Consider the following 26,567-nt stretch of genomic DNA (forward strand, 5'->3'; position numbering starts at 1 on the left):
GGAAAGAACAGTTTGTATCAGAGTTTCTACCTTTGCAAATAATTCATCTTTAATGACAGAAAAACAGATGATATACATTTAATGCATGCTACATCCATAATATCTATAAAATATCTATGTAACATGATTTTATGGTCAAAATTAAAAATGTCAACTGTGAGTTGCTTAAATGTTCTTAATAGTTTAAAACTCATGGGGCTTACAGAAATGAATGTAAATTAATTACAAACTTTGAGAAGCAAATAAATTATAAAAGAACCTGGAAAGGTACATTTTAAATAGAATTACTTTTTGGGTCTCCCTTTGCGTCATTAGAGGAGAAAACGATGGTGCATCCACTTCAAACTTTGTACCCAGACTTCAACTTCTGAACCAACAGGCAGCAGATCTGATTTGCCAATGTCATGTAATGTGTACATTCACTTAATTTCACGCATGCAAAGAGTCAGGGAAACACCCCTATTCTAAACAGGTAGCATTTTAATCTCATGTATTGTATTGGTGGAACAGAGATCAATTTCCTGACCCAGTTAGGACACTCCCTGTGAGACTTATGAGCAGATGCTTATATCACTTCCTTTCACTGAAAGAGGTCGAGTGTGAGGGAAAAGTGCCGTACGCTGCAATCTTTATAGTTTGAGTCCTTAAGGTCTATCCTAATACTCTAAATCTAAAGACTGCTGGGAATCTAATAAGAGCCTCCAGAATGGTCCCTTATCTAGCACTGCATTGTGTGAAGTAATCGCTAAAGCCACATGTCATTTGTATGTTAGGAACCATGCCTTGGGAAGAATTGCTATATATTCAAGTATGTTATAGAAGGAAATAGGAGTATGAATGGAAAATAAATCAAGCCAATGGTCTTGAAGAGGAAGAAATTTAAGGAGGAAGTAGAGGGAAACAGAGAAAGAGAGGAGGATGAGAAATCTCTGGGGAAGGAAGGAGAAAGAAGGTAGCAATAATGCAAAGTAATGCATATCTCCACATTTCTTTATCTGTGACATTATAAGTATTCCAGACAAGGCTGTAGGCACAGCAGAACTGAAAACAGAATTCCTGAGCTGGTGGTGACCCTGCCTGAAACCAGAACCAGTGATACACAACTATGATTTTGTTTTGGTCCTCTAACTATTGGGGTGAATAGGCTGAAGACATTCCTGGTGCAAAACTGCCTTTAAATGGAAACTGACAAGGCTTTTGTGCTTTTTTACAAATATTGAACTTGGAGCTTTTGTATTTATTTATTACTGCATGCTTTTACAATACAATGAAAGCTGCCCATCCAACACTCTAAGGCATGTAGATTAGGCTACCCAGCATAGGAAAATGAAGTGGCGATTTAAATAATTGCCGCTTCATTTAAATTTAAATGGCTGCCGCGCTGAGCCGATCAGCTGTTTGTTGGCTCAGCACGGTAGTCTGGACGACCCGTGGTCGACATCAAAGGCATTTGTCAACCTCCCAGGTAAACCTCATCTCAGGAGGCATACCTGGGAGGTTGACAAATGCCTTTGATGTCGACTGCGGAGCATCCAGACTACCGCACTTAGCTGACAAACATCTGATTGGCTCAGCGCAGCAGCCATTTAAATTTAAATAAAGCGGCAATTATTTAAATCACTGCTTCATTTTCCTATGCCGGGTAGCCTAATCTACATGCCTCAGTCGCCAGAGGCATGTAGTCTAGATGTACCTTCAGAGACCCATCCCATAAAGTTACAAGTCACAGGAAAAAAAACTAAAGATTGCCCTGAATGTATTTTTCCCCAACCTTTGCCCTTCTCCATAGCCTAACAAAAAAGAGGAAGGCAGGATTTGCAGCATGCCCACAGGGTTGACAAATATGTGCTCTGGCACACCATAGGATTCTTATTTAGTTTGTTTCATTATATTTTTCCATCCTTAAAAAGGGCATGAAAAAGATTGGTGAGACTCATTTCAGCATGAGATGTATAACTTTACAACCCTTTTCAGCTCAACCATTGTCCCAGTGCTGGAGGACTTAGGAAGGGGTACCATGCTGAAAGGGCACTTCTTTCTTGGTAGTATTTACAGAATAAAGACTCAGGCATTATGTGCACACATATTAAAATACATGTTTATTTGTTTTCACAAAAACCCACAAAAGAACTCCTTTAGTAATCATGATTCCCAGAGGAGATGTTGGCACACATTGCTAGAAAGTGGAACGTTAATGTGATATTTCAGGAAGCTCTGAAGCAAGTGCATGAGAAAATGGTTGTAAACAGAAAGAGAGCAAGGCTCTTTTCAGATTGCAAAATTGCATTCTGAATGCAAAATGCTGGTCTGACATTGCTGGTTTTTTATTCCTCAACAAAAGCAAGCCACAATGTCCAAGATGGAATTGTTAGTAGTGCACCTGGTGTCCAATATTTATTTTGGGGAGCATTTCTATCATTAGAGACTATAATTATCACTCACATCTAATGCTAAAGACATGTAGAGTGGTGAAGGAGGAGAAAAAGAGCAGCAAGATAAGAGTAAAAGAAAGAGGAGGAGAGTACACAGGAGAGGGTGGGGAAGAACCTAGAGACAACAAGGGAGGAGGAGGAAAAAACAAAGGGGGTGAACCAGAATCTATCAGAAACAAAGAAAAGTGTTCCAACCAGAAACAGTGTCTCATGACAGCAAGAGACAAGCAGCATTGCCTCCAAAAAGATACGCCAGCTCAGAAAATTAAAAACTAGAAAGAGGAGTAAGGAAAGACTATCACTTAACAGAAACTAAAAAGAAGTTGGAACTTTTTAAAATTACTTATCCTTTTTTTTGTTACTAAAAGGACAAGGTTCCACTCCAGCAAGTTTCTGAAGCAAACCCTAAGCTTGAATGAATGATTAATGACAGTGGGACTCTCAGACTTGTTGGGCCCCGGCCATTGCAGGGGGCGGGGTGGCTCTGTGCCCCTGGAAGGGGCTGAGTCTTTGGCAGAAGTGGCAAGGCTGGGGCTAACCTCTCCCCCAGGAATCCCCTCAGCACATTGCATGTGACTCCAGTGAGTATTTAAAGGGCTCCAGGCAGTAGCAGTGATGGTGATTGGAAGCCCTGGGGTATTTACCGCCTTTGCTTCCTCATGGTGGAAGGTCTGATTATGAAAGTCATCCTTTACTACTCTAAAGGATTTGTTTCATTCAAAACTGTACATTTTGCCTTGTAATTGTCCAACAGGTAGACAAGTTCAACAACTCAGCTAAACACTTCCCACACATACCCCAGTTGGCTTACCATTTTTACTACCTGAAGTAACTCAAGTCTGAAATACCAATGTTCATTGCCATCAATATCTCAATCAGTTTTCTTCAAACCCTTATTTTGCGTGTTACTATTTGGTCTTCTATAGCTGTACGCTCCCCTCTGATGATCCAAATATTTCTTGGGCTACCCATTTTCTCCCTGGGTATGCAAACCTCATCCAGGGAAATCTGTAATAAAGACAATAATTCTCTTAGTCTATGTTTCACAACAGCAAAAGTTTTGTTTCTTTTTGTCAACAGACAATGACAAATATTCTGTCGAAGAATGTCTTAACCTTAAAAAACAGATCATCAAGAACAAATAACATGATGAAAAGGCTGAATGAAAGCGGTTATCTGAAAACCCCCATGTATAATATATACCAATATTTATACTGATTGAAAGGAATTAGGATGACTCTTTACCAACCGGATTAATATGTTGCTTTGCAAAATATGTAATGTATAAAAAGCAAGGATCCTGTAATCCCTCCACATGCAGGATTCCAACTGTCCCTGATGCTAAAATACAACACTATTAATAAAAATACTCCCAGGTTATTTTTTTATTATTATTTAAAGGGCCATTTAAAAAGCCTTTCACAGAAGTAGCTTCCTTCATTTTTTCCTAGATGTCCCCAATGAACATACACATTTACTCCGGGGCCACTCAGCCTCATGCACTGCCCTCCTGACATTCTTGGTGCTATCTTTACAAACTACACTCCCTGAAACCAATTGAGCTAAGAAATGCATTTAGAATACAAAAAACTGCCTTCTCTCTTCTTTGCTGTTTTCTCGCATCCTTATTCAGAAAGGCAGTTATGCACACACTTAAAAGTTTAAGTATGTGAACAGTTCTGGTCTGGGCTTTGGAATGGTATCATTCTGCACTCTTTTCTGCACTCTTAACTAGTGACATCAGTGTTTGAGTCATGCTGGTAAGAGATTCAGGCCACTGATTTGGGAGACTGGACAAAGTGTAAGAGGGTGGGGAGTAGAGGCTCCCCAGGATTTCTGTGGGTGGCAAGGGGGATAATAAGGTTGAAAACAGCTCTCCTCAAGTAACTAATAAGGTCCCAAACCTGGACTCCTTGTATATTCAAAAGCTCCCAGCAATTACAACAACAGTATTGTTTGTGTGCAAAGAGTGCAGAACGAAGCCCTCATTTTTTAAACTTACCATATGATAAGCTAATCTTTACAACTGCTTCATTGCCTTGTTCTTGATGTATTGTTTTCTTCACAAGGATAACAATGAAGGCATAAGGATAGTCAATCATATGAATTTTTCTTTGCATCTTATCAACATCTTCAAGTTACCTGCATTTTACTTTTAGTGGGGTTCTTATTATTTGACTTTTTAATAATAGCATTATGTGATGTGAAAACTATCATAATTTTCCCACTTACCTTCTCAGAGTAGTCACTTCAGCTCAATTTTTAAATTATTTTGGCATTGCTCTACCCAGTGCTAAGTGACTCAGGAGTCAAAATCTCATATTCACAAGTGATTTAGGCCAAGATCCTCAAATGGTATTTAGGCTCCTAACTCCCCTTGATTTCAGAATTTAAATGCCTCTAACCTGGGCCTTACACACTTAGAAGCCTAAATCACTTTGAGCTTTGCAATACTGAGCAGAGAAACTCAGCAAAACTCTGCCTCTTTAATATTTCAATTTGTTAAAATGATTTACCAGACTGCATTATAAGCATTAACAAAGAATCATGAAATACATTCCATATACTGAGCCTCGAAAGAAAGAAAGAAAGAAAGAAAGAAAGAAAGAAAGAAAGAAAGAAAGAAAGAAAGAAAGAAAGAAAGAAAGAAAGAAAGAAAGAAAGAAAGAAAGAAAGAAAGAAAGAAAGCACACCAATGACTTACTCAAGTTTAATCTACTTGGACATCAGGTCAATACTTAAAACATCAAAATCCTTATGCCTTGAATGTTTCCCATTAAATGTGTGTCAAAGTTAAAAGACATCAGGAGCCAAATTCAACCCTGGTGTAAACCAATGCAACCTTGGTCACAGATGCTTGCACCAAGACTGAACTTGGCCTAATAGTATGTGGTATCATAAAAATTACCAAAACAACAGGTCAGAGCTATGAAACTCATTACAGTCAAGTACATTAAATAAAAGAGAATCCTACCAGTTGTATCATCGGCTTCTGTGTCTAGAAGAGCATCTACTGAAGCCACGTCTGTGACTATGAAGGAGTCTGTTGTATCAGACACTCCTCGCTTGCTGAGACAAAGCTTCTTTGGGATACTGACTCCTTTGCTTTGATCACAGGGCCTCTTACTAACCTTCTGTCTGGCAGGCAGGTGATACCACTTCTTGAAGGTTTTCCTAGGCTTTCCTACTATTCCCCAGGGCATATTTTAACAATAAAAATAGTCCATAGATTGATTTTGTAGTTATCTTCCCCCAAAAAATTTGTATATGATGGAGATGGAAAATATTTTTCCCCACCACATCCACCTGTTTTGGTACAATGTTAAATACTCCAAAGTTCAGTTTGTCCTCTTTTTCAGAGAAAGAAGAGAAATCTTCATTGAAATACATATTCTTCAGAAGGCATCTTCTGCTTCTCCCTGACCTGTTTCAGCTGGAATTTTCAGCCTGTGTCCTTTTTTTCCTCAATGAATGTGTCAGCAAATGATTTATTAATATACAAAGCTGCAAAATCAGAAGTGTCTTTCTCATTATGGCTCTGAAAACAGTTGCAACTTTCCTTATAATTAGCAAATTACAAATAAGCTGTATAAATAGCCTGACTTTTTAAAGTTAGCCTTTTCCTAAATATCCTTATTTAAGAGCAATACAATTAGAGAAAATCCATCTTAGCCCACTCAAAATAACAATAAACCCTGATCCTGCAGAATCTTATGCACATACATGACTTTACTCTTGAGTGGTTCCACTGAATTCAGCGTAAAATTCAATGTGACTACTCATATCATTCAAGTTATGCCCCTAGTTAAGTATTCAGAGGATGGGGGCTAGAAAGTTACAAATTAGTTGTATGAGAATTATAAGACTTATTTATTTAATCATTTTCTATGTTTCACAAGTCCATTTTTTTTCACCAAAGTATTCAAAGTTTTCTTACGGGACAGAAGTTTTAATCTATCACCTAAGGACACTTGTTTTTACTAATAAAGTTTATCCTAAAACACAAAATGAATTAAATGCTACTATGAAGCCACGTTCTTAGTTAAATTACAGCAGTATCTGTCCCACAACCTATCCTAATATAATTCTGTATCACAAGAAAGTTTTCTGGCCCTAGCTCTACACAGTTTGCTGCAGTTCTCAATAGCCACTGTGAAGGAAAAGGCAGAGAGTGAGAAATGTGATAACTGAGCATTTGTGAGAATGTGAGTGGAATGTGGGGTAAGCTAAAGTAGAACAAATATAGACACAAGAGTCTAAGAATTCAATTCCACTCTTGGCTACACATCACTATATTTTGTGGAGTTCAGTTACTATGGATCTCTGAACTTTAGATTCCTAAGAGAAGAACTGAGGCATGTGAATTAACATTAAAGGGCTGTCTAAATCCTTTCACTTCCACCCAAAGACCCATCACAAATATACACCGACTTAAACAAAAAATCCCTAAGATAAAAAGAAAAGATCTAAATGAGAAAAAATGGCAAGACAAAATTCAGCTTGACTTGGAACTCTAGAATCTGCTTCTGGTCTCTCTCACTTTTGCACGATGGAATCCTATTGGTTTTGATGGAAGTATTACTTTTTTACATCAAAGGCTATGTCTAGACTGCAGGCTTCTTTCGGAAGAAGCTTTTCCAAAAGAGATCTTCCAAAAAATTTCTTCCAAAAGAGAGCATCCACACTGCCAAAGCGCATCAAAAAAGCAATCTGCTTTTTCGACAGATACCGTCCACACTGAATGGTCGCTATCTCTCATGTAAGCTGTGATTACTATGGATGGAGTGACCAACAGGGCACCTGTGCTTTTTCCTCTTCGTTCAAAAGAACTCCCCCTTCCCCGTCCACACATGCCTTTTTCCAAAAGAGCTCTTTCTGAAAAAGGCTTCTTCCTTGTAGAAAGAGGTAGACCAATATTGGAAAAAACCCTCTGTTCTTTTGATTTTTTTCCGAAAGAACAGGACTGCATTGTGGACGTAATTGAAGTTTTTTCAGAAAAAATGCTGCAGTGTAGACATACCCAAAGTAAGCGATGGAAGGTGCTAGCATCTACATTTTAAATCAGTGGTAACTACAGAAGAAAACCAGTTTGTCTTCATTTGAATCATACTTATTGACGCTCCTTCAAATGAAATTATAAACCATTTTAGTTACCTTACTTAGAAACGGACCATAAAACCTTTTATGCCATGTCAGTTAGATTTATAATGCAAACAGCTGTTACATAACAGTTGTCTAGATTCAGAATTTTTTTTGTCATGCTATCACAAAACCAAGCTTCCTCTCTCATGCCAGTCTAACTCAGTTGACTTTAGTGCAGTTAAACTGAAATTCTGCAGGCCACTCATCGATAATAGGAGTCCGTCCAGTAGTTTAGGGATGGAAAAGATAGCAACAGTTTTGTTTCACACTGCAGCTCTCTGCATGCATATATTCCCTTTTTTTTCAATGAAAGTTTCAAAAGGCTTTTGAGAGCACAGATTTGGTACACGTGCGCAGCAGCTGGTGTGACGTGATAAAGCACAGCGACTCTGTAGAAGTTCCCGTCTGTTGAACCAGTAATCAGTAAACTAAGAGGGATTTACTCAATGAATAGCCCATCACAGACCCTACCCTGCCAAAAATCTACTTCTGTGAAGCAGGCCTAAATCTTCTGTTTTTAACCCGTCAGATGGTTTCAGTCTTTAAAAGAAGCAAGCAGCAAGTGGGTGGTGAACAGAGAGATAGACGTTTATCAATACTGGTGCCTTCATTTATTCTGAATTATGCATCAGCCAGAACTAAACCTTTTGATTTTGACTGATGTCACAGCCCTGCTATTTTGTAAAATGTATTAAATAATATTTAAGATAGAGAAAAGGGAGCCATAGAGTAACATCTGGATCATTCAGATACTGCTGCATGTTATGGCATCTTCCCTCCCTCCCTGGTTCATTCCCTTGTTTGTTTATATGCCAGATCACACGTTTACTGAACAAGAGCTTTAAATAGCACCACGGTTCGGTTGAAGTTACTAAAAATACTGGCACGCTGATTTGATGTAAAACAAGCAGCTTTTGGCATCTGTCACATGCTGTATCTGGCGGCTGGCAGTGAATTTTAAATCCCCCTTCCCCCCCCTCCCCCCGAGCAGAATACAGCAATTAGAAAGACTCCCACAGTGATCGGCTACAAAGAACTCTACCAAAGGTGCTTGGCAGAGAGGTGGCCCCGGTGTCCCTAGCAGAGGAGCAGGAAGCCTTTGCTACAAACTTCACACGCTTCCCTGCCAAAGAGCAGCTCCGCTGGGCTCCCAACTATGTCTGCAGCTCGGGATGGTGGAGCCGAGAGCCAGGAGCCCAGCGCCCGAGGCAAGCGGAGCTGGGCTGGAGGAGAAGGCGTGAGGCGCAAGGCGGTGGCTCTCCCTTGTCCTCTCGCCGGGCAAAGCCCCCCACCCCGGTGCGCTCCCGCCCCCGCCCCTCCCCTCCCCCAGCCCTTACCCGCGTTCCGCAGCTTCTTGTTCCTGTACACGGACAGGATGACCAGCAGGTTGCCCAGCACGTCCACCACGATGGTGAAGATGAGGATGGCGGCCAAGGTGGACGCCACCCAGGCGGGCCGGTCCAGGCTGAGCTCGGCGGGCGGCTCGGAGGCGTTCAGCCCGCTCCCATTGCCTCTCATGCTGCTCCTCCCCGCCTCACTGCCCCGACATCCCGGCAGGGCCCGGCTGGGGGCAAGGAGCGGGGCCGCCCGCAGCCCTCGGGGATCCGCCCGCCCAGCACCGACGGACAGTGCCCGGCGCGGCGCAGGCAGCCCCAGCGCCTTCCGCGGCCGGGCTGGGAAGTTTCCCTGAAGTGTGCACGTGCGCCGGAGAGTTACTTTTATAGCCTCCCCCTCGCCCCCGCCGCAGCCACAGCAGCAGCCTCCGCCACCGCTGCCTCCAGGTGACATCTAGCGTTGGCGGCGCTCGGCCTCCTCAGCCCCGGACACGTGCGCGGCCGGGGGATTCCAGCCGCCGCTGCGAAGCAACAGCGCCCCCGTGAGGCGCTGGGGCGCAGCGGCCGGCGGGCGGTTCATTCATGGCGAGCGGGCGGCGTGTGACTGCGCAGCGGGGCCCCATTCATTCTTTTTGCGGCTCTCCCCATTCACACGTTCGTTCATTCATTCAGCCTGCTCCATTCACTCCTCTGGACAGCGCGGCAGGTGGGGGACGCGTCCCTCCTTCCCTGCTGCTGCAGCGGACAGCGGCTCCCTTCCAGCTCTATTGTGACAGGCTCGGGGGCTGCCTTGTTATTTACGGGTGTCTTTTCCCCGCTTGGGTTAAGAGCCCTTTTTAATCGCGCTCGGACTAAGTGTGCCCTTCGCTGCCAGCCAGGCAGCCGCTCACGTGAAGCCGCCGAGGAGAGTGAGGAAGCCCCCAGCTTGGATCTGCTCTGTAGCGTGTGTGCTATAAAAAGCTCCTCGCAGAGCTGCTCTGGGGGCGGGGGGAGGGGAACCTCAGGACCCGAATCCCCAGAGCAGCACGTGCCGTTACTTCCCTGGAAGCGAGACATGGCACCGACGCACAGCGGGCAGAAACAGCTCTTCCTTTGCACGGCAGCCTCCGCTCCCTCCAGCACTGGATTCGGGGGTTGCATCGTGTGCACATGTACGGATCTGGCACAGGCTGCCTCCGCCGCTCCCCCCAAAACAGGACAGGCAAATAGATCGCAATGATCTGAGTATAGCGAACGTGGTACTACTCGTGGGTAGACAGCCTGAATTCTATAATAGGTATTTATCAGCCCCCGGAAAGTGTTTTCTACTGAATGCCAGTCGCTGCCTTGAAATACCTCGATTATGTGATGATATGTCGTATACATCTAAACTATGTAAGCCGAGACAACGGATCTGCACAAAATGCCCTAGAAATCATACTTCTGTTCGGGACCCGCCAGCTATGATTTCAAATAGTAATTCACGCTCATGTTTTGCCAAATGCCACAGTAGTGGATCAAACCCAGAGAAAGCAATTGCACTATTCAAACAGCAATGAAAGCCCCTGAAATGACTCTGCCTCTTTCCTGGACTTGCAATCTAGTAGAGAAAGCAATGATGGGAGCTTAATGTCTTCTGCACAAAGAAGAAATGGCTTACATTGTGAAGAATGAAAACTTGTATTAATTCAGCTTGTGTAATTGGGGAACTTGCTGCTTTCAGATTTCATAAAACGTTCTACATGCAATCATCTGAGGCTTATTCCATTTATAATGGAATGTGCACATTTTGAAGTCCTGTATCATGAATAATTAAAACCATAATGATGAGCAGTAACAGCATAATTATGAATTATGGATCCATAAGCCAGTGAAGTCGCAAAAGTTATCCATTTTACTAGTAAAATGAATAACACTAAAATAAGCAAAGTTTAAGAAATGTAGGTAGCTTTTGTTTGCCATATTGTGACTTGTCATGTATGAAGAAATTAAAGAATAGACTCTAATGGTCAAAAATTTCCTCCCTCCCATATTCAAGTCGTTTTTCAAAATCTACTGATGATAATGTTGACAGATATTTGCATAAAAAACCTCCACAGTAAAGGTACAGTGGTGTTACGCTGCTTCCACTGAAGTCTGATAGCAAAACTGCCAGTGATTTCCAAGTGGTAAGATTGGGCTCATTTATACCAGAGCTGCAAACATTGCTAGAGTTCCATCCCAGCTAGAGAACTCTCATTCCCTTTGAAGTTCCTTTGAACTGAAGGTACCCAACACAAGAGAGGAGAGAGCCCTAGAGGCAATTCTGGAGTGGACTGAATTTGAATACAGCTGATAGTCATTTAGCCTTAAAGGCATTTTTTCTTTGTTTATTATTAGACCTGATGCCTCCCACTGCATTTCAATCAAGCTTCAGGTCTGACTCTGGCATCTAATTATTTATCCATAGGGCCCTTATTGTGCTGATGAAGCAACACTCAATAAATCCTCCATCTCTTAATTTGCCCTTAATTGGGTATGCCCATGACTGAGGAAGTAGCTAACTGCCAAAATACAAAATAATGGCTATAACATATTTTGCAATAGTCCTTATCTGTCTCAGCTCCCCTTCTTTAATCTGGGGGTGGGGTGTCTTGTCCCTCTTTGGATATGGGCAGACTTTCTCATGCATTCCTGTTTTCCTCCATGGTAATAGAGATGTAGCCGTGTTAGTCTGGTCTTGCTGAAACAAAAGACAGGACTATGCAGCACTTTAAAGACTAACAAGATGGTTTATTAAGTGATGAGCTTTCGTGGGCCAGACCCACTTCATGCCAATTTTCTTCCACAATTTGACCTGAGGAGGTGGGTCTGGCCCACGAAAACTCATCATCTAATAAACCATTTTGTTAGTCTTTAAAATGCTGCATAGTCCTGTATTTTGCCTTCCTCAAGTCATCTGTGATTGCCCTTTGTTGCACTTCTTCATTGTAGCTACCTGAGAGTCTGGCCCATAGCATAGGCAGCAGTGGCTACATCAGCATGTAGCACTGCTGGAGCCATGGGGGTGTAAGAATACAGAAGATATTAAGGAAAAAATCGGGCAGCTAAGTCTGAGCTTAGTCTCCACTAAGACTAGACTTGAGAATGTTAGACTGGTGGTTAGGACTGGTCTAGGATTTAACTAAAAAAAAGTGGATCCCAGATACAGGAATGTAAGAATTAGCAGGTTGCCATTTTTCTAGATGGCACTTTAGGCCTGACCAAATGCTTACATGTACTTTCCACTGAAAAAGCAAAGGGAGCATTCTACTCCTGCTAACCAAATGCAAGTTGCTCAGAGGACAACATCCAAAAGGAGAATGAAAGATATCTTGGTCTTACTATGCTTCTGCACTTACGGATCTGAGCTTCGTGGGCCATAGACACCACTGAGAAGATGAAATGGGTTGGTTGAAGAGCTATTGAAATGGCATGTGACTGCATTCTCTGCTGCAGCCAGTAGTTAGGTATCTTTAGTAGGGCAGCTTTGTATGCCAGAAACTGCAGAACCTTACAAGGAGCTGCTGGGGGCAGATTTGCTTGCCTTCCAAACAAGGCAGAATGGAATTTAGTGCTAGATTTAACTTCTTGTCAGGGTGGGTTTTAAACTAAATATTCAAGCATTTTCAGCATAAAATCTCTCAGAGGAAACTCATATCTTCAGCCTCTACTACCCCCTCTTTCCCCATTTGATCTCAATAGGAGCCGTTTCTTAGGCATCTCTGGCTCATCTCAGAAATTGCTATTCACACTTGTTTTTATCCCTGTTGCTGTGAGGTAGCAGTTTCTGAGGAGGATATCTCACCCTTCAGAAGTTGTTACTGCTTATTTTGGAGGGGTGTGGACAGAAAAACTGTTTAGATATCACCCGATAAACTGTGTATGAAAATGTCATGAATAAAATAAAATGAAAACTTACTCATTAACCAGGACAGTGCATATATTGTCATGATTGTTGCTTGCCACACAAACCACATCCTTTGCACAGTTCTTGTCTTTTTATAACTGCTCTAATTGGTGTCTTGAAAACCTGTCTGCTCTACCACCCTCGGAGCAATTGTGCATTTTGGATATATGATTTAGCAAAATGTGACCTAATGAAACACAGACATATTTGAAATGAGTGGCCCAGTAATGGATGCTGAAAGCAGATAACAGAAAATCAAGTTTGAGGGTTTTTTACTTATGGCTTGATTCATTCGCACTTATATTTGTGTAAATCAGGACCAACTCCACTGTGATCCATACACTTAATAGGTGTGAGGTCAGAACCAGGCCTTTGGCAAATTTGTTTTAATGCATTTAATGTCACTGCTGTCATATACTGTACAGATTTGACTTGTTTGTGTACAAAAAGTAAGTCAATGAATCAGCAACATCCCCTGAGTAGCCCTGGCAAGTGATGTCCATCAGGGATACCTGCAAGTCACAGTCCTTCAACTTTACTTTGAATATATGAGTTATGGTCTCCTGCTCTTTCCCATGTGCCATGCATAGTCAACTTCACCGTTCCTTCTATGCCCAACAATTTTTAAACCTGGATTACTACTGTGTGTGAGCGCGGAACTGGACAAATGTTGTTGGATCTAACGCAGGGCTACACAACTTTGGAAGCTCCGGGGGTCACAATGATACTCACAGCACATGCCAAAGGCTGCAACTTAAGTGTGGTTGCATATACATGCAAATATATATGCAAACAGATTCTTTCACACTGATGGTCATGAATACAAAGATTAAGGCAAGACTACACAACATGCAGGCCCCATTTAAGTCAGTTCTGCTGATATTAATAAAATGCAATATTTACCTGATTTTCACCCATATGGCAACACTTTTAATGAGCAATGGCAGTCCAGGAATTTAACTACTAAAACGCCTATCAACAGACGACCATTATATTGGCTACTTTTTTTGTTTTGGCTCCCACCCATGGGCCGTGTGTTGAGCCCCACGTAAACCCAAACTGCACCGTGGGCCACAAAGAAACAGATTACGGGCTGCATGCAGCCCACGGGCCATGGGCCACGTGTTGAGTAGCCCTGATCTAATGGGTAAGGCATCAGCTGTGGGAGAGAGATACTGTCTTATTTCAGTTAACACTGACTTTCTTTTTGTTATTTTTAGTTTGTTTGGTTTTTATTTATTTGGGCATAGTTCAGTCAGACCAAGAGAATATTTATTATTGGGAAATACATAACAAAAGCACTTTCTACTGTACACTTTTGAGGTATTTGATTGCAAAGAAATATGCAGAACATCTGTTTCTATTAACTGAGTTTCTCTAAAAGTTTGAGAAAGTGCTCTGTGTTTCATCAAATCTCCAAACAGGCTTTTGAATAGGTGCTCTTGGGAAGAGGACTGATTTGTCTGCATTTGGGTAACTAAATGGCCCAATCCTGCTCATGCATGTGCATGACTATTCATGTGGGTTAAGGGTTGAAGGACTAAGCCCATGTTCTCACTGCAGGTTAATAAGTAGGACCTGATTTTGATGCACTGCAAGTACTACTGTAGGGCCTGATTTTGCCAGCCTTACATCACTAGCCCTGTTGACATGAATAGATCTGTCTGACTAAGAATCAGTCATGTGACCAGTTCCACTCATTACAGCAGGACTCTACGGGTGTGTCTAGACTACCTAGTTTTGTCGACAAAAGTGGACTTTTGTCAACAAAACTATACCTGCGTCTACACTACCGCTGAGTTCTGTCGACGCTGGTAAACCTCATTTTACGAGGCATAACGCCTTCTGTCGACAGAACTCTGTCGACAGAAGGTGTTATTGCCTGTAACGTTGCGTCCAGACTATGGAGGCTGATGGATGCCCCAAAGGGTCTGTCTCGTGGAGGTGACAGGACCCAAACGCCCAGCTCTCCCTCACTGTGTCTGCCCTATGACCAGCTGGAGTTCTTTTAATTGTGTCTGGTTCTGTTACAGCAACTGAAGGAGTCAGGTTAAAACTTAACCAGTTACAGGTTTATTAAAGAGACTTCTAAAGCATATGGTTACAGTGGCTATTGCTCTATTTCTTAACTGCTAGCAAATACAGATCTTAAAATGGTTACAGAGAAAATAAAGCTAGAAAATAGAAATAATGGTACCATGGTACCAATTGACAGTTTAATCTTTAAAAACCGCTAAGTCTATGTGTACACTTAAGACAAAGGACACATCCAGGTACATCCAGGTACAATTTTTACCCCCTTCTGTGCCTCTTGACTCCAGCGTATCAGGCCAGGGCCGGTCCCTCAATTCCTAAGAAAGATGAATATGAGGTGGGCATCCCCATGGAACCTCAGGAGGCCAATCACCTAACCCGACCAGCAGATAGATGGTAAATTGACACTCAGAGTAAATGTGCTGCTGGGCCCATATTTATACCCATAGGGGCCCGTATACTCTTTCTTATCTAAGATGCCAAATTGTGCTGGTCCGTCTTTGTGACACTAGTTCTTACAAGGGAGTTTCAAGTAATTTACACTTGTAAGAGAGATAACTAAATTGTGAGCACTGGACGTTCTTTACTGGGCAGGAAATTCCTCCGCCCCCCCGACGAGTGTGTGTTCACATCAATATGGGTTTCAGTCAAGGGCACTCCTCTGCAGCCTCTTGGTCAGTGATTAGCTCAATCACCCTCATATCTATGCTTACAGAGCAGTAAAATCAGCATAGTCTTTGAAGCCTTGACAGGAGGCCCAGATATGCTAGCTCACAGTGACCCTGGACAACTGTGTGTGCCCTATATGTTCCAGGCAAGGAAGATGGATGTTGGGGTGGGGGGGGGGGGGGGAGGGTGAGGGAGTTCCTGTATGGCTACAGCTTGTTGTGCAGCTCTAACCCATAGTATCCACTTTCACTGACTGTGGAAGCTAAGTTACTGATTCAACAGCTTAACCATCTGCTAGGCCTAACTGACAACGTATCTGTCCCAACATGTCTAAGGGTATGTCTACACTACAGCAGTTAATTCGAACTAAGCTAATTCAAACTAGTGCATCTAGACCTAAAAACTAGTTTGAATTAGCATTTTGCTAATTCCAACTAGCATGTCCACACTGAGTGGACTCTGAATCGAGGTTAAGGATGGCCGGAAGCAGTGCCGGCAGGACATCAGATTAGGACTTAGAGCGTGGAGCTGCTGTCTCAGGCTAGCCAAGAGCTGTGCTTAAAGGGACCCGATCCCCACCCCGGACAGACAGTTCTCAGGGTTCCCCACTCGCTTGTCTAACTCGATGAGGGACAGCAAAGCAGTCCTGTTTTGGAGTGCCCTGAGTGCCCACACTCGGCACATCACAGCACTCGGCCATCAGCCCGGCTGCACTTGCCGCAGGCTGCCATCTGGGGGCGGGATCAATCAGGGGGCTGCAGGAGAGCTTCCACCCCAAGGAGCCCGCAGAGTCATCCCAGTCCTCCCCTTCAGGGGCTCGTACCCCAGTCCTCCCTCACCTCCTTCCACTTACCCCTACCTAGCCCCCCTTCCTGATGTACAAAATAAAGGACACGTGTTCAAAAATAGAAACTCTCTTTATTGAACAAAACTCGGGGAGACTGGGAAAAGGAGGTGGGAGAGGGGAAGAGAGAGGGTGGAAGAGGGAAAGAGGAAACCTGGGAGGAGGGAGCTGGAAGGGGGAAGCCAGGGGAAGGAGGAGGGGAAGTATCAAACTATGGTACGCCATATCTTCAGTACTGTGTACAGATGTGATCTCCTCACCTCAAAAGAGATATTTTGGCCTTGGAAAGGGTTCAGAAAAGGGCAACTAAAATGATGAGGGGTTTGGAACAGGTCCCATAAGAAGAGAGGCTAAAGAGACTGGGACTTTTCAGCTTAGAAAAGAGGAGACTAAGGGGGGATATGATAGAGGTCTATAAAAGCATGAGTGGTGTGGAGAGGGTGCATAAAGTTCTTCATTAGTTCCCATAATAGAAGGACTAAAGGATACCAAATGAAATGAATGGGTAGCAGGCTTCAAACTAATAAAATAAAGTTCTTCTTAACAAAGCAAACAGTCAACCGGTGGAACTCCTTGCTGCAGGAGGCTGTGAAGGCTAGAACTATAACAGAGTTTAAAGAGAAGTTAGATAAAGTCATGGAGGTTGGGTCCATGGAGTGCTATTAGCCAGGGGGTAGAAATGGTGTCCCTGGCCTCTGTTTGTGGAAGGCTGGAGATGGATGGCACGAGACAAATGGCTTGGTCATTATCTTCAGTCCATCCCCTCCAGGGTACCTACTCTTGGCCACTGTTGGCAGACAGGCTACTGGGCTAGATGGACCATTGGTCTGACCCAGTACGGCCATTCTTATGTTTTTATGTTCTAAGCTCAGGGCTCAGGGTCGGGGTCTCACTTGACCACCTTGATTTTCATGCAAACCTGCTCCTGGGTGGCCAGGCTGGCATCTATCCTGCCCTAGACGGCCACTTTCCTGTGCCTAGTGTGGTGGTTGTGGATGTTGGAGGCTTCCCCCCAAACCTGGATGAGGTCCACGATGTTCACACTAGACCAGGCAGGCGCCCACCTCTTGCGGCCCTGGGCAGGCTCCTGGGAGCCGCCAGCCTGGTCCTAGGAAGAGGCGGAGGGCTGGGTGGCAGCAGGTGGCTGGCTCGTGTCGTGCCAGGTGCAGGGTCTGCTGGCTGGGTGCTGGCAGGCTTGCACCTGGCACGGGTACCGTAGCCAGACCGTGCCCCTTTAAGGGCTTCAGGGCTGGGAGGGGGGCAGAAGAGTTTCCCTGGTTGTGCCCAGAGTGGCCACCAGGGCAAGCTGGGGAGGGCTAGCCTCCCACTAGTTCGAATTAAGTGGCTACACAGCCCTTAATTCAAACTACTTAATTCGAACTAGGCATTAGTCCTCGTAGAATGAGGTTTACCTAGTTCGAACTAGCGGTTTGCCTATGTAGCACCTATGAAAGTTAATTCGAACTAACAGCTGTTAGTTCGAATTAACTTTGTAGTGTAGACATACCCTAAGTTACTAGGTCCCCTATCTGCTTACCATACTGCTTGGCATCCAGCCTATGAGCATCTAGCTTTGCTACCTTACAAGCTATGCAATGCATGTTGCCTCCTGCTCACACTTTTATTGTCTCGTTTTCTCCTTGTGACCAGATACGGGGTGCTTACCATTCCTGAGGAGAAGTACATGATTTGGGGCAAGAGGCTGCTATGGCCTCTGCCATTCTTAGGGTCAGAACCATTCCTTCATAATTAGAGAAACATGCTAAGTAATTGTAATGAATTCAAAGTTCTCTTTTTCCTGCTGTACCTCCTCACACACTTTACTTCCTCATTTTCCCCAATGCGGTGCTCTTCTCTCAACTCAGAAACAGTAGCAGCATCTTGATTTTCCTTGAATGTTTGTCCATGGCATCTGTTTACCTAATCATGTTACTCATTTATCTTTTTTGTGCATTTGCAGAAGAGCTGGGGACCATGCTTAGAGTGGAAGGTGACCGAAATGGAAAAATATTACTAATGAAACTATGGGAGTGTGGTACTGTAGTAACTATCAAAAGTCAAGTAGGTTCATTTCCTATCCAACAGTAAAGGGCAGAACATTAGATACTGGTGCAGAGGAAACTGAATGGGGAAGGAAACATGATGATGGTGAGAGAGAATGGGAAGCCATGGGAGGATAAGAGTAAAACCAAATTTGATGAGAATATCAGTCAGCAGGAAAAGAGAAGAAAGTAGTGAGACAATGGACAAGATGTGAAGGGCTTAAGTTGCCACCATATTATTTTACTTTTATGCCTGTGATAACCAGTGAAAGCAGTGGAATTATATTAGCATAAAATTGGAGTAAACCTGTGGTGAATCAGGCCCTTGTTGTTTAGTTGGAGGTATATCTATGGCACATGTAACACTGGACACTGCTGAGACAAGACATATGCTAACAAATACATTAGTGGAAAAAGTCATTACAAGGTTTTGAAAATATGAATTAAAGTAATCTGAGGCTATATCATGTGTTAGCCCGTCTTTGGCAGACGCCAGTAAAAAAGGAAACAGTGCCACAATTGCTTTTTATAATCCATACACCAAATATATGCTGAGCATATGTGTGATTTAGAACTTCAGCAATAAAAAGAGCTTGAATGGTATCTTTCTTGTCTACACGGTTACTTCAATTGTTAGCCCAGAAAGAACCTATGACAGAAGACACTTCTGACTTTAAAATAAACAAATCATAATTCTCAATGGTAGGGACAGGATGGCTACGTCTAGACTGGCGCCTATTATGAAATAGCCATGCTAATTTCCAACTTTGGAATAGGGAAATCCGCGGGGATTTAAATATCGCCCGCAGGATTTAAATAAACATGTCCGCCGCTTTTTTTCCGGCTTGGGGAAAAGCCGGAAAAAAGCGTCTAGACTGGCGCGATCCTCCGGAATAAAGCCCTTTTCTGGAGGATCTCTTATTCCTACTTTCTTATTCCTACTTTCAAGTAGGAATAAGAAATCCTCCGGAAAAGGGCTTTATTCCGGAGAATCGCGCCAGTCTAGACGCTTTTTTCCGGCTTTTCCCCAAGCCGGAAAAAAAGCGGCAGACATGTTTATTTAAATCCCGCGGGGGATATTTAAATCCCCCGCGGATTTCCCTATTCCAAAGTTGGAAATTAGCATGGCTATTTCGTAATAGGGGCCAGTCTAGACGTAGCCGATAAGTTTTGCAAATGGGTATAAAGCTTCAAATGGCTGGATTTGCCTTTCACCCTGTGCCAGTGATGTGAAAATAAACCATGTGCACAGCACATGATTTCTGCAGATTCCAACAGGTGGGATACTACTGTGAGCAAAGAATTTTCTAAACTTTTATCCTAATAGAATAGAAAATCCGTAAGAACAGATGGAAACTTGCAAACCTAAGTAGGTCAGTTTTATTTTTCTGAGACAGCAATTGTGTCCCTCTTTTCCTTCTAAGTACTTGACTGTCTTCTCAATTTTCTTGCTGCCTTTGGTAAATTATCCGTGTACTTTACTTAATTTTCCTGGTAGTACATTTCATTTTCATGATCATCTCTGCTTTTTCCAGAGTACTAATGAAGCTGTTAAATAATACCAGACTTAGTGACAATTCTTTCAGTAGATTATTTATCATCACTTCCTCAATGCAATGCATCAGTTCTTACCATTATTCTTGTGTGATACCCCTTCTGCTAGCTAGGAGTATGTCTAGACTGAAGAGTTGTTCCAGGATACCAGCGGTATCCTGGAAAAAGCTCTGATGCGTCCAAGGAACATGCCTGCTTTTCTGACATTTTTTTTGGAAAAGCAGACATGTTTTTTTGGCATCCTTGTAAACCTCATTCTATGAGGATGAAGGGATGTTCCAAAAGAGGCTTTTCCCCAACGTTTGGCCCAGTGTAGATGGGCCAATTGTTGGAAAAGCCTCTTTCAGAAGGAAAAGCGGAAGAAGATAGAACTTTGTAGTCTAGACCAGTGGTGCGCAACCTTTTTTGATCTGCAAGCCCCATACCGCAGGGGCCGCCAACTGCTGGGCCCAGCCCCCAGCTGGCCAGATCTAAGCGCCGCGCTATGGGGGCTGCCAATGGCAGACCACTGGTCTAGACACAGTCTAGCAGTCCATGGGACAATGTAAGGCACCACCAAAGAAAGTAATGCTCATCAGTGAGCAAAACACTGGAATTATTAACCTTTTTGGATTATGCTTATACAAAGCACATGAGATCTTTTATAGGGGAAAAGGCAGTAGGCCACATTTATTGAGAATACAGCAATTAGCATATGCTTTTCAGTGTCTCTCTCTCACAAACACACACACACACACACACACACACACAATGCACACAGTCCCGCAAGTCAATGTTATAGTTACCAGTCCAGAGTCTGGATCAATCTAGTGGCCAACCAAATTGATTGCAAAAGGGAGATAGGCTTTGTCGGTCGCAATCCGACGCTCCTGGAGTTGGTGGCAAGATGAACCCAAAGTTCCATAGCAAAGCACCCTGCTTTTATAATCCTCTTTCCCTGCTGAAGTCTATGGATTCAGTCTGTGACCAGTTTGTTATCTTTTGATGTTAATATTCCAAAACACCTCTGATAGGGTCATCCTGTCCTGGATTGTTAATTAGTTGTCTTTAGGGGTGCCAGCCTTCACCTTTAGAGCCATCAATCTGCCTGTTCCTTGTTGTGTGCTGATGATTTTCTGATGCTGATAAGTCTGTCTTCACCCCACATTCTCCCCCTTCTCTCTTGACCATCTGGTTTTAATGATGGCCTTCACACCTTATCTCTTCCTGATGCATTCATTCCTCATTCACACAAACAGTCTGTAACAGAGATAGAGATGCAGCCATGTTAGTCTGGTGTAGCTGAAACAAAAGACAGAACTATGTAGCACTTTAAAGACTAACAAGATGGTTTATTAGGTGATGAGCTTTCGTGGACCAGACCCACTTCCTCAGATCAATATGTGGAAGAAAATTGGCACAACCATTTATACCAAAGTGATACAATAAAAAAAAAAGTGAACACATGGTTGTGCCGATTTTCTTCCACATATTGATCTGAAGAAGGGGGTCTGGCCCACGAAAGCTCATCACCTAATAAACCATCTTGTTAGTCTTTAAAGTGCTACATAGTCCTGTATTTTGTTTCAGTCTGTTACAGAGACCTTCAAAAGTTTACAAACAACAGTGTTTTATATTGAGCAATAAAAAAACATTGTAAATTAAACCTTACTAAATCTTGTAATCAAAACAGTTCACATTGTGGCCCGGGCTTTCAACATTCCTCTAATCTTATTAACATAGACATAATACAAGATCCTGTCTTTTACTTACTAAACTTTAAAACAAAGAAATGTATATTTAACTAAAGGGCCTAATGGTCTGTCTCTGCCTTAACATCGGTATAGACACTGGTAGTCTGTCAGATGAGTTTCTATCAATGCCCCAGATGGTCATAAAGTGGGTGGCTGGCAGGATGAAATTAAGTCATACATTACTACATTATTAAACCTGAAATATAAATATAAAATCCTACTCCTACATTAGTGGCTCAATCTCAAAAATCTTTACCTGTGTTTCACTTCACCAAATGACCATATAAATAGTACTTCATATAAATAACTACCATATAAATAGCACCATATAAATGACTTCAGAAAGGAAGCGCCACATCTTCCATTGTTCAATAATCAAAGGATACTTTTTTTAAAAGTAAATTCAGAGCTCTTTAAAGGTACCTCACTGACTGTTCTGAAGAGTGAAGTCTTCTATACATAGAAAAGATACAGAATACACAGTGGGTAGTAGTACAGACTCCATTGTCAATGTGCTTGAATGTCTACTAAGTGGACAATTTATAGGGATGAGAAGGTCGTTCTGTGTCCATGCTGATTTGGCCCTTCGCATCTGCTGAAACCAACAATTGTGATCGTTGTAATATTGAAATGAACAATGGTATGCTAGGATCTAGCAAGAGATAAGTCTAGTTTATTCCATTCAGGCTCTTACATCATGCTGATAACCTGAGATCACAGTACCTGCTTCTCTCAGTTCACACTAGTTGTCAATCAGTTACCAGATTTCGGATGGTACCCACCTGTGCTAAATTTGAAAAGGTGAATTAAAGGTGGAAATCATCACATGACACTGGAAATTATAACTCCTGAGTTTCATTCCAGCTATGCCAATGATTGGCAAGTGGTTTTAGTAGCATGATGCCACTTTTATGCAGTTCTAGTTGCCCATCTAAAAAAAAAGGATATTAGAGCTGGAAAAAAATACAGAAAGGGGCAGCAAAAGTGTTTAGGGGAATGGAACAACGTCCATATTAGGAGAGATTAGAAGGATTGGGACTGTGCAGATTAGAAAAGAGATGGCCAAGGCGGGAGGTAATAGATGTATAGAAAATCATGATCAATGCTGAGAAAGGGTATAGGAAAATGTTATTTATCCCTTCTTATAATACAAGAACTAAGGGTCACCTGACAATTAAGAAGCAGAAGGTTTAAAACAAAAGGAAGTACTTCTTCACAATGCACAGTCAACCTGTGGAACTTATTATGAAGCCAAAAGTATAGCTAGGTTCAAAAATAATTATATAAGCTTCTAAAGGATTGGTCTATCAATGGATAGTCAGGGACACTGCACTATGGTGTGAATGTCCCTAAATCTCTTACAGCTAGCAAGATCCTGGGACCCAAAATTGCCATAATCTGGTCAATCCCCAATCCCTCTGAAACATCTGGCACTGGCTACTGTCAGAAGAAAGGCTACTGCACTAGATGGACCCCTGGTCTGATACAGTATGACTATTTTATGTTATTCTTGAGCTGCTCACTCTGGTGTGCAGTGTCTGAGTACAAGGTTTTCCCACAGCATCCTCTCCCTAGTCCCTGTCTGTGTTGATATTACAAGCAGGTATTGCTGCATTCACATCTTTTTTCCCTCGTCTCACTCTGCGTGGGTGCACTCTGCCCGCTTCACTACCACTCCAGAATGAATATAGGTTACCAGTGACTTGGCTGAATATTTTTATTTCTCAATCTAAAGAAATTACATGAAATAATGTGTCCTCTGCTTACAGTGCTTGACAACTGGCCCTGTGATCATTCCTAGAAACATTGCAACCAGAGAAGGAAAAGCCAGGGGGCATGTTAACAGCTTTGCAGATACATATTCAGTCACACAGGTAAATACTTCAGCACTGTGAAGAGCTACTTAGCTGTTTTGATGCTTGAATTTTCACTTTATTCCTCATGATATCTTTGAAATTTTTCTGGGGGTAATTATGTTCCAAATATTCAGTAAGGTGCAAAAGAGAACATATATTTCAGGTTAACTAAAGCAGGAAATAGGTTCACTCATCTGGGATCAGTTTCAGTGGAACTTTCACAAAGTGCCAGCCTTGGAGTTTGCAGTTCTTGTCTGACCACTGCAATTGGACACAGTGACAAAGACCATCATTTTGCACATCAATTACTTCTCCCATTGTCAAGCAGCAATTTCAAACCACACAGCTTTCCCAGCTTCTAGAATAACTGTAGGTCCCTTGTGGAGTGCCCAGCTGACCGCAGTTACTCAATCCAGTGATAGGTGCACCACAGCAGAAACAAGTATTGTAGATGTTTTCACTGCTATCATGGGTCCCCATACCACCTCCCCGTATTCTTCAGCACCATGCTCCTCCCAGGACCCCAAACACCCTGCTCCACAATCCACTGCTTCTAACTGTCATAGACCTATCCTTTCCCAAGAGGAGGAAAAGAGCAGCCACAAAATCATCATTAGCAGATTCATCATTCTACCCTTTACTTAACCCAACACTGCTCAGCCAATTCAACACGCTAGTAAACCTTCCCTTGTTCAGGAAGAGCCACATACATCATTCTTAGCCTCCAAATCCTCAAAGCTTTACCTTATGATAAATGTCATTAACCAAATGCCAAAATTCCCCTGCCAACCACTCAGACCAACAGCTCAGGTAGCTCCCAAAGCTATCCCAGGCCCTGATATGACCTCCATTCTAACTGCCAAATTCCTACATCCTTACTGCTAAAATATTTCCTACAATCTGTGCTGGGTGGTGTTAGTGGTTTGTGATATACCAGAGGGAAGATCAGAATACCTGGTGGTCTCTTCTGGCTGTAAACACTAGGATTCTATAACAACATCCAATTCTAAGCGCCTCTTAACTGAACTTCCTCCCAGCTGCCAAAATCCACCAGTGACTCCTGAACACACACTCCAAGCTGCACAAACCTCATGGAAGAGAACTCTTGCATTTGCCCAAATTCCCTTGGTGTTGCTCACTCAGCAATAACCTCCCTGCCACAGTTCTCCAGCCACATATCTCACAGCCACACTATCCAAGTGCCAACACTGGTCAGATTCAATAAGGCCGTGTCCAGACTCAGGGGTTTTTTCGGGAAAAGTAGCCTTTTCCCGAAAAAACTTCCCCTGCGTCCAGACTCAAGCCGCGTTCTTTCGAAATTATTTCGAAAGAACGCGGCTTTTCTTTCGATGGCAGTAAACCTCGTTTCACGAGGAAGAACACCTTCTTTCGAAAGTTCCTCTTTTGAAAGAAGGCGTTCTTCAATGTAAATAGGGCTTCTTCAAAAGAGAGCATCCAGACTCGCTGAGTGCTCTCTTTCGAAAAAGCGGATTGCTCTTTCGAAAGATCCGCCTGCAGTCTAGACGCGATCTTTCGAAAGAGGCTCTTTCGAAAGATGCTTTCGAAAGAGCCTCTTTCGAAAGAAGCCTGCAGTCTAGACATAGCCTAACATGCCACACACACCTTTCTGGCTATCAAAACCAGCAAGCAACTCCAATTGTACACCTCCCTGAAATAAATATAGTATCTATATCAGAAATAATGCAGGCAATGGGGAGGATGCCACCAACCTGATGATTTTTTTGTGTGCTTGTTCCACATTTTTTTTAAAGTGTAGCTTTTGTAACAAAGCTTTAATTGCAATTCCAAGCCTTTTTGCTCTGTCTGGAATACTAGCTACAGTAAACTGCTATTTTTTCTCCCACTCACTCATCTCTAAGGCTACAACTTTATTGCACAGACTGACAGCATAACTAAAGACAGTGTCTGACTTTGCAGTCTGAAACTCATTATCCTGAGCCTTAGGTCTTGAGTCTAAATAGGCTTGAAAAACTAATTTTACAGTTATTTATGCTAGCAAGGCAGGAATATATTTATAGGAGAACATATTTAAGGTCTGAAGTTGCCTACTTCTAAACACTTCTCAAAAATGTGAATTCCAAAAACCATTAATTGTCAGCTTTTATTTAGAGAAGCTCATTTAGCACTCAGTGAAATTTCTCACTATATCTAGCTACCCAGAGACAAACCCATCCCAACTGTAACTCCTTCCACTGCCGGTGGAATTACACCTGGGTGGAATTTGGTCCACTCTCATTCTTCTTACATTTGTACTTCTATTATGCATGTTCCCAGGAAAGTGAGGGACTAGCAACTTCAAGACAGCAGCCAAGAATGATGTGGCCAATTCCTGGAAGCTCAAAAATCACAGGTCCATCATGACATTAGTGTGAAAATAATGAGATTTATTTTTGTATTTTAAATTCCCATGTTTGGCCTGTTTTCTGATTTTCCTGGTTGTATTTCAGAAAACTCTTACCCAAAACAGCACACATTTAAATGCAGGGTGGGGATTCCCATTTACTTCTCTGATATCTTTTCTTGATCCTTTCTCCTCTCTCAGCTATGTTGTAGTCCTGCAGTGCCTGCCCTCCAATGGGCACCAGTAGGGCTGATTAAAATAAATGGGAAGATTTTTATTAAACTTTTCAGCAAAAAAAAAAAAAAAAAAAAAAATTGTTGAAAAATTCCAAACTTCAGCTCCAGGGGTGACTCCCCTTCCCTGTCACTCTCCGTCCACTCTGGACTCTCTTCTTACATGGATAATGCTCCCTCGAGCTCCCATCCATAGATATACTCCCCTGCCAGCCAACATCCTTCCACCAACCTCTCTAAATCCGGAAATTGGTTCTGCTCAGCATCTCCTCTTGTTACCTTCACACCTGCCCCGGCTTTCTCCTATTGCCCTTGGATACTGCTCTAAGTAGCTGTTGCCTTAGTTCTCATTTTCTGGATACGTCCCTTCCACATAGCAGCTTAGTCACAATGCAATACATAGGGGAGAGTGCAGGTGGGAGAGT

Source organism: Pelodiscus sinensis, chromosome 5 (assembly GCF_049634645.1).
Source record: "Pelodiscus sinensis isolate JC-2024 chromosome 5, ASM4963464v1, whole genome shotgun sequence".
NCBI classification, from domain to species: Eukaryota; Metazoa; Chordata; order Testudines; family Trionychidae; genus Pelodiscus; species Pelodiscus sinensis.